Raw genomic sequence first — 10,032 nt, 5'->3', positions numbered from 1 at the left:
ACTACTACTACCTACCTACCTACACTCCTACTACTACTACTACTATCTNTNTNTNTCTNTNTNTNTATATTATTTNTCTCTCTCTCTCTACTCTCTCTTCTNTNTTNTCTTTATTCTCTCTCTCTCTCTCTCTCTCTCTCTCTCTCTCTCTCTCTCTCTCTCTCTCTCACACTCACTCTCATGAGCATTTCACGTTTCTTTGATAGTTTCATTTTTTCATATGCCTTTTCTCGTGCGCCGCCATATCTTCTCGCTCATTGTCGTTATCTTCGTTGTGTACCGATGTCTGATCTTATTCGCGCGAAACGTTTTTCAGGCTCGATGTAACGAAGGAAGTATTTATTCACAAAGAAGTGGAGAACGTTGCTCCCGGAGTTTCGGATGCTCCTATTTTGGCTCGCGTCGTACGAAAAGCTAATACTCATCCCTCGAAAGAGGAAAGATGACGTTGAACTTTTTGCCGCGCGTGTACCTCGCGGAAAAAAGGGGCAATATATATCTTTACGTTTCATCGATCCGCGTTTCGCACGCAACGTTGTCCATAAATACAGACATTGGCGCGCATTACACGACGTCGCCAAGCTACTGCAAACTGCAAACCACCGTGAGAGCTTAATGCGCGCCTTTTCCGCGTCGTGCACCGTACGCGCAAGTAGAACAGCACGAGCGAGGCGAAGAACAAGGGAGGCGGGCGCGTGCAAGTGCCGTGCACTCTGATGCACGCGTTAGAGCTCTATATACCAAAGTAGCGCATCCTCCATTTTCGACCTACTAACTGTAGAGTAATTCCGGCAAATACGCCGCGCTAGGATTTTCGCCGCAGAAGTCAGAAGAAATAGGAGTGGGGGTAATTTTTCCCGCAATTACTCTATTACGTGCCTTTATGTTATATTAATATAGTGTTACGATTTCATTTTCTTACTGTTAATATTAATGAGATTATTGTGTTGGGTTGAATCGATTTGTCACTGTGTTAAGTAGCACCATCGTAAATTATAATCCTTTATTATAAATTATAATCCACATAAAATGATTACTGTAGAGCGTGCAAGAAACTTAGTGGTTATTTCGTGACACATGAATGTAGACGAATAGTAAAGCATGTTGTATAATAAAATACAAGTATGCTTCTTTGTTTTAATTTGTTGTCTTGTATATCCATCCCATCTGTTTGGGATATACGACATTTTTAGCGGGCGGGATTTATGCCCAAAGCATACAAAGTGCGCAGATTGAATTCAGTGCACCAAATGTAATAAACGCATTATATGAAATATGTACCTCATGTCATAACACTAACAAGTGTCATAACACTTGTAATATATGTGGGAAGACTTTAATTATTATTTATTACTTCGTATACATATTTATCGTTCTTATTCCTTAATAAAACTATATAAATGCATTTTATAAGTTATTGTGTCATTTTACGTTTTATTTATATGCATTATTTATAAATTTTTCATGAATCATACATACCTCCCCCCCCCTCCCCCTTCCCCCTATGAGTAGATATATATATCCTTATGGGATATATGACAAAAATGCAAGAGTTTAAAAAAGTTCATTTTTTTAATATACGAAATATAAATATTTCAGATTTCTAATATTTTTTTCATAATAGTAGACAGTACAAAGTTTTTACTGATATAATTCGTTTAGTTTAAACATAGTAAATAATACTTAATAAATTAAAAACCCTCGGTTTTTGATAGGAAATTATTATACCGGAGTTACTCTATCAATGTCCTGTATCAATAATATTAAGCGCTTATTGGACTACAGACAATTAAATCGAAATGGCGGTCGAAATAGTCAATAGGAAGATCGTCGGCATTTCAGCACAGATAAAAGGAATGCGGTACTTTGGTAATATAAAGCTTCAGCACGCGAACTCGGAAGAAAGAGAAGAAATGCGCAATGCGCGCGCCCGCGCTTCACGCGCACACTCGCGAGCGTAGAACGGCCGCTGACTTTGCATTTTGTAGTCGGTGTTTTTTATGCGTCCTATTGTCTCTCTTTTTCAGCACCCTTTCACCCTCGACCCACATACACACCTTCGCCCTACCTCACGCTTGACGCGCCCGGTATAAAAAAAAAATTTGTGTATTTTTTACCCTCCTTTTTTTGCACGACACCGCTGTACGCCACCCAGCGCGATTTTTGAGGCCCTTTTCCACGGGACTGTTTACCCGCCGCTATTTACGATGCAAATCAAAGCGGGCCTCTTCCTTCTTCCTCTTTTTTTATAGCGCAAAACAGCCATCGGTCGATTAACGATTCAGGAAATCGGGTCGTTGAACCCTTGGCTTCTGTGCATTCTAATGAGGCTCTTGTCAGAAGCTTCTTCAGGAAAATTTACTGCTGGAGAAGCAAAGTTTTTTTTAGCAGAAAAAAATGTTAAAATTTTGGTAGACATTCGTACATGAATATTTAGTTATTAATTTTTTTTTTAATTTGTAATCGATCTTGGAATCTCCAGAAATAAAGATTCGATTGAAATCGAAATTCTAAAATAAAATACTCAAGGGGATGAAATAATTGAAAAAGATTATTTTTTCAAATCATTAAATAAGCTTTCTCTCCACAATTTCAAATTATCAAATCTTTCGATTCCTTCGACGCGTAAATCTGAGCGAATAAAATTATAAATTAATATAAAGGTAAGAAACTTTTATCACCTTGTCGTAATCAACTCCAAAATTTCATTAAAAATATAATTTCAATTTATATAATAGATTATAGACATTTTATTATTAACGGATTTTTCTGAGGGTTTTTTGTTCGAAAATGAGACTTCGATTTTGTCGATGAGCCAAGATTCGAATTTGACCGACTTCGCAATGCGGTAAGCTGAAATTACGCGCGGACAATGTTCAATCGTGACCTTTTTACGTGCAACTTGGTGGACTAATAACTTGGGTTAATGTTCAGTCTTGCTGCGGGTCACTCGTGTACCAGTTTCAGAACGTGAGCAAAATGCGAAAGTAATGAGTACGAGAACGATGACGCAACGATTTTGATGGGCATTTCTCAACGATCTCTAATTGAAACAAAACACATTTACGTGTGTTATTGTTTATTAAACAAAAAAATGCTGAAAAGATTACTCTTCGAGAATCACAAATGCAAAAAACCGAAAAGTAATAATTATTTTTAAAAAATAATAACTATTTCGAATGATTATTAACAAGGTTTGATGAATTAATTAAAGGTTAAAAAATAACATTTAAATTTTAATCTATAATCGCAATTATTTTGATAGAATTTCAATCTCGTGACTTTATTATTACATTGAAAAATGCTAAATTTTAATAAATGTTTGTTTGAATATTTATAAATAAATATTTACTAAAAATGTACAAATTTGATATAAGAATCATTAATTTGATCTAACTATCATCTCTTTATTGAATAAGTATTTACTTACTATAAATAAATGTTTACTTAATATTATTGCAAAAAATATACATAAGATTTCATAAATTTTTTTTCAGTATGACATATTTGCTGTCGAAAAAGTAAGGAAACGTATTCAATAAAATTTTCATTATGCAGATATCGATCGCATTTTAATTTGTTAAAATTAAAAAAAAGCCATGCTACTTTATACAACATTCCATATAAATTATGATGGCCGTTCTATTTTTAATAATCTAACATTTTTGTTACAACGCAAAGTACGAACATCGGATAACGCGTTCGAGATTATAATTAAACTATAAATAGTTTATCTCTTGTAGAGAAAAATTTTTCTATCCGATGCATACAACTAACTGATAAAAACGGACATTATGGACGTTACATTATACTATCGATCGCGGTAATACTTTCCCGGTTGATCACCCCGAAATGTACTGAACCAACCCTTAACTGATCCTCGACCAAAGATCCAAAGGGAGAAAATCGCTCCTCGCACTTGATTGCACTCGCACGCTGCGAGCCTCGCAGAGACAATGTCCAATTTATTGTTAGTCTCATCGTAGAAACGCATGCCTGATAGACTGTTATGTGTATGCGTTATATGCGTTAACGAGGACATAGTCTGGATGCATAAAATACATACAATATACAGACACACACGCGTACATACACGGATATGCATACACGATACTTGCATGTCAATAATTCTCGTCATTGGAATCTCAATCTTTTATTGAATAGTAATAGAAAGAAAAAAAAAGAATGGCCGTGTCACACTAGCGATTGGAGATTGAGTCTGTGTCTCTTGATCAATCGGAAAGAAGCTGCTGTCCAGCAGTTCCTTTTTGATTGATCAAGAAATTCAGATCGAAAATTATCCTCATATATTGCGATTTTCTTAATATTTTAATCATTACTTGAACATTTCTTTGTATTTTCCTCTGAAAAAGTCTCCCAAAAAAAACTTGTACTCCCAAAAAATTCCTTGGTGAAAAAAAATTTAGAAAAATCCCTCAACCTGGCAACAATGACATAATCGTTAGCGCGATACGAGCATTACAAAGATAAAATTGTTGATTTAGATGGAGCTTTACTCTCGAACGCTTCACCGAGCGGATTCGCAGCATCCTGAGATTCTCAGCGACCGCGGACGCGCTCCCGCATTCGCGTGTTTCAAGATTTCTAAAGTTTCCCTTGTTTCGGAGTTGAGTGATTGTCTGCCACCCGAAACAAGAATCCTTCTGGATTCATTACTCAGCACGTTCGCTATTTACAATCCTAAGGAAAGGAAGCCCGAGTTCCGACGCGCCGCGCGGAAAAGAAACGGGAAGTCTCGGGGAAATGAAATATGCCGCGACGAAAAAAGTCCGCGAAAAGCTCGCTCACCCCTTTCTTTCCGTCTTTCTTTCGCTACGGAAGACGAAGACGAGGACTCGCTCGCCTCGCGCCAAACAAGCGCCGTAAATTTCAGCGTCTTGCCTCGAGAGAATCGTACCTCATCGAGAGAGGGAATGCAAGCGCGGCTGCCTTCTTGCAGCCGCATGTCGACAGTGGCTTTATCTCGAAAGAAAGGCGTCCGGTCGAAGAAAGTTCGCGAGGAGTTCCGGGGCCATTTTCTCTCTGCCTTTCCGTGACGGAAACGGAATCGCGATGATATCTGTCGGAACTTTTTAAATATCGCAGACAATAGTTCACGCAATTATTCGTATGAATATATCGTGTTTCAATACGCGATCGCGTTCCCCATATAAAATACAAAAAAGTCACGCAGCTTATATTAACCTCATTCAGATGACTGGATATTTTTATTTTTGTCATTATTCTGATTCGATGAAAGCGAGAGAGGAAGCGTTTGAGATTCTCGCGGTGAGTTTACCCAAAATTGAAAATTTGTACGAATGGCAGTGCAAACGCGCAATTAAATCTGGATGCTTGTTAAACAGAATAACGCGTTTTGGTGACATAAACGTTTGACAATCGGTTGTGTCATTAATAACTTTATTCACGATCAATCACATGGCCAATTCAGAGCTCGCGGTCGTTTTTACCGTAAATGCATGTTTCCCATGTCGCTCGGAACAATGTACACCGACACTAATGACGCGTTAATAATCTGGAAAACGCTGACATAAACGCATCCACGAGCTTTAAAAGGCTATTTTTATCCTACGGAAAGCCGACAAGGCGTGACGCATTACTCACTTCCGATATTAAAACGCTATATAAATCGCTAAATCCTCGTTTTATCGAACGTCCAACTATTTCTTCATTATCTAACAGCTTTTCATTTGCTGCTTTAAATATCACATCGTAGATTTGAATGCATCATAGATGTTAATAAATCAATTAATAGAAATAAATATATTTTCGGTTAAATCTTAGTGCTATAATACTAATAATACTAATAATGCAAATTTTTTACAAACGTATTAATAAAAAAAATGTATACTTTTTCTTCAAAAAAAACTATCTCATAGTCACATCGTTATTTCTTTCGAGATTATTTTCTCGACAGTAAAATAGTTTATATGAGTTGCGTGAGTTTCGATTAGTTCGAAGACCGAAATTCTATCTGAAAGATGCATCTTTAAGATAGTCAAAATAGAAATTTTTTTACCTCAAACTTTTCGTTTGCGAAAAATTTCTTGGAGAATCGCGACGCACGGGAGGACGCAACGTCGTAAAACGCGTCCCGACGCCGCTCGGAGCAGCACGACATTCCCCACGACGCAAGATGCAATTTGAGTATATTCCACGGACGTAACTGGGACTATCAACTATAAGTTGATACAGTCATTCGACTGACTAGTAAAGAGTTACGTAGTCGGCAAAGAACCGCGTGTTTGTGGGCGACTTTTACGAGACTCTTAAAAGTAGACTTAAACGCTCGTCCGTTACCTTTACCGCGACTACAAATGCGGTGCGTAAATTTTCGGTCTGATGTTATGGCACGGTGCGTTACGACGTTACGACGTTATTCTGACGGTTTGACAAGAGATGTCGCGAGCGAGCGAGCGATTAGATCCCGCAAATCGATGTAACCGCTAAACCGCTACTGACCTCGAGCGTGTCTAATAATGTACGAAGGCTACCGTGATATATCGAGTTCGGATTTCTAACGCGAGATCGAGTGGGATTTAGGGAGGATCTTCTCCATCCGACGTTGCGGCGACGATAAAGGATTTACGAGTGGAATTTCGTTCCCCGCGGTTGTAATGGCTTTCCTGATGAAGATTGAATTCGACCCTCCCGGCGTTTTTCGGATCTCTGAACGCCCGGGCTTCTCTTTCCTCTTTTTTTTTTTTTTGCAATCGATAAGATCGTGAAGATTATCGTTTATAGATGCCTCTTTATTTAAACAAACGAGTGAATTTTTCGGAACTGGCGTACTAAAGTTAAAGTTAGAGATTAAAGGGGAACAACGCGAATGCTCAGAAGCTGAACGGGATGTATAGTCATTCTTTGTTCTGACTGATGACTGGGAAACAGAGCTCGTACGAATTGCTAGCTACTGCCTGGGGAATGCACCGTCCTTATCTTCCAAGGAAGATTAATGTAGCGAGCACGCGAACGCACTCGAGACTCAATCGCATGCATTACTACGCATAGTCATTACATGGTTGTGTAAAGCTGTATATATCTCTTCACGTGACATATTCGCGACTAGTCGTGTTTGTTTCGCTGGAAAAGACCGTTATTTGACCGCGTTCAGCAGAAAAAGTGACATTGCAACTGTTGTAACACAAAATTAGAAATCACGAAAATGTCAAGGAAATTAAAAACGGTCAGAGAAATTAGGGAAAAGTCAGGAAATTTCGCAAAATTTTTTGGAAAATTAAAATTCTCGGCTTTAAAGAAGTTTCGTACATCATACCTATGTAGTTTTGGAATACTTCAACTTAATCATCTTAATTAATCAACAATTAAATGCAAGCAATATCAACAACATTAATACGAGTAGTAATTGACATTGCTATTTTAAATTGCTTTCTCAACAAAATTTTTAACGATTTCCAAATCAGGAAAAAAATATAACAAATTTCAAAATATTGTTAAAAGTTAGGGAACTCATGAAATTTTATCTGGAAATCAGGGAAAGTTATAGAGCTTTATGATGAGGAATTTGTGGCAAGTTTATAGAAATAGGTCATTACTGATCGTTTCTATTTTTCAGATTAATATTGTATTACGTAAAAGATAATTAATACAGCACTGATGATTCCAGCAATATTCTAGTATTTTACAAAGTACATTACAAACATTGCAACAATATTGCTGCAAATTCTGTATTATATGGGAAGATTCTGCAATTTTTTAACTTACCAATAATTATATCATTTAAGTGATAAAAAAAAATTAAGTTTTTCATTACTTTCTTTATTTTTATAATAATTTATTTGTTATTCCTTTAAATAAGAAATGTCAGTACTTCTAATGTTAATAGATTGATTATTTAAATCTAGTGAGGAATGATGATTAAACATAAAGAATCTTACAAAAGTTGCAAACTATTTTCTGTTCAACGAAGTCATTCTTTAACATTGCTGTGCTTTGTAAATAGCCGCAATTTTCAGAGAGTCACAGCGAGATATCGAAGCGTTTTTGCGATGCGAGATGATCACATCTCGGGGCCCTCATAGTTCACTCCGTCGAAAACGTTTTTCGCGCAACGCTCTCGTCATCTAAGAAGTTGATGCTTCGGATGCGCCGTAAAAAAAATTTCATTTCCAAAGTGTATTATCCGACACTATTCGCGTGCAACGCTAAGAGCAGTTTTACAGTTATGGCGGATACAACACGCGCTTTATGACGGGACTCGACCAGGTGAAATCTTCCTTATGAAAGATTAATATTTAAGCGACAGTACTGCACGTTGCACTGCTATTTGTTAGTCCTATGTTGATTGTCCTATGAATGCCGCATGCCGTCGAGGACGAGAGCACCGATATACGTGACGTATACACACGTCGATCAAGTTTCATCTTCCTGTCGGAAGTTATCCAAGGATTTATTATCGCGAGAGAGAAAAGAAAAGAAGATATAAATTCAAGAGTTTTGATGAAACAAGTGGATAGCCAATTTAATCCCTTCATGGCGAGATTTCCAAAATGTCAGATTCCAGATTCTTAGCGATCTAAGGATCCTATTGAAGACCCAAGAAACGCAAGAGTCTCCAAGGAGTTTAAAAAAAGCTCAGAATCCACGGAGATACAAAGCTTCAGGGGAAGGGAAAGAAGACGGGGATCTTTCACTGTTATTTATAGACAGATTACTTCGCTTCGCTTACTTCGTCGCATGCGATACCGAAGATTTATAAGCGAAGCGGGGCGAAACTTTCTTCGGCGTGTGTGTGCGCGTGTAAAGGTAATATGACTTGGGGAAGCCGCGTTTCCCATGATTCTCACAGATCATGATACGGCCCTCGTGACATTCACATAACGGCATAGCCACGATCTCACGTGACATATTTTATCAATGCATTCGATCATAAACGCGCGCGCTCTCTTTACCATTCATCTCCCCTTTTTGAATCATCTCATCACGCCTAATCTATCCGCTATATCCGTTGTTACCAGGATGCCCCGCAAGAGATGCGTATCGGCTGTAGGAGTTATTATCTTCCAAGCAACTTTCAGTCCATTTTTCTTTAGCGAACGCATAATCTCGGACTTAATTCCCGAGCTCTTCGAGAAAATGAAAATTAAAGAGCGCTCGCGCGGTAAGCGCACTTGAATTAAATTCCTGCTAAAGAAAAGTCGACGCTAAATTCTTTGAGAAAACAACTCCCGCCGCTCGTATATGTCTCTCTTAAGGGCACCCGCAATTACAATTAATGCATAGTCTAACTAAGGAGTTAAATACAGATCTCGGGATTTTTCGGAGGATCCGGTGCGTCAACGGAATATTCGGACTCTCGCTGTCCTCGGGATCCCCGAATCATCGGATTCGGCCTAATAATCCCGAACGATCGACTGGTTTGCGAAAATATTGGTCGGATAGTTACAACCCCCCCCCCTCCCCGCCTCTCTTTCGTGTATTCGGCCGAAAGAGACGTTAATTTGCTGTCCCATGATAGAAATCCTCGGGGGCTCCATAGATCACAATTAGCTCCCCACGAAAGCCGTAGGCGATACGAAATTTTCCGCGGCGCGAAATGCGAAGCTCGCGACGTCGTCGTCTTGCCATTATTCACGATGATATCGTGGCGGTGTAGCGATACCGTCATTTTCATGCGAAATGACGTTTATCGTAATTGCACGTCCGGGCGCATTGAGCGCACTAAATTTCCGTGGCGCGTTCCCCTATTAATTACCTCCTGATAATCTCGACTTGTAATTTACAATACGCTGGAGGACCCTCCATCGAAAAATCGCGCCGTCGCGTTCACGACGAGCGCGACGGGACAATTCGACCGCGGAATGAATCGCTCGATTAATCGCAGTTGCAAATGACTGATCGTTGTGATCAGTGACTAATTAAACCTGCACGGCTCGCTGCTGTAACGAGCGAAATAATTCGTTTTCTACGGTCGTTCGATCAATTTACAAGCGATATTAATTCCCGAATATCGACAATGGTTAAAAAAAAAAAAAAAATAAACGAATAACG

The 10,032-nt window shown here is 38.6% G+C and overlaps 1 protein-coding gene across 1 annotated transcript in view; it reads left to right on the top strand.

Annotated features, from left to right (window-relative positions):
- The window catches only part of LOC105617921 (fasciclin-1), a 148,946-nt gene that overhangs the window by 99,958 nt on the left and 38,956 nt on the right, over positions 1-10,032 (top strand). The window lies entirely within an intron of this gene.

Source organism: Atta cephalotes (genome assembly GCF_000143395.1).
Source record: "Atta cephalotes unplaced genomic scaffold scaffold00014, whole genome shotgun sequence".
Lineage (NCBI taxonomy): Eukaryota > Metazoa > Arthropoda > Insecta > Hymenoptera > Formicidae > Atta > Atta cephalotes.
Note: the sequence above shows the minus strand (reverse complement) of the source record. Positions and strands in the feature narration are given on the sequence as shown.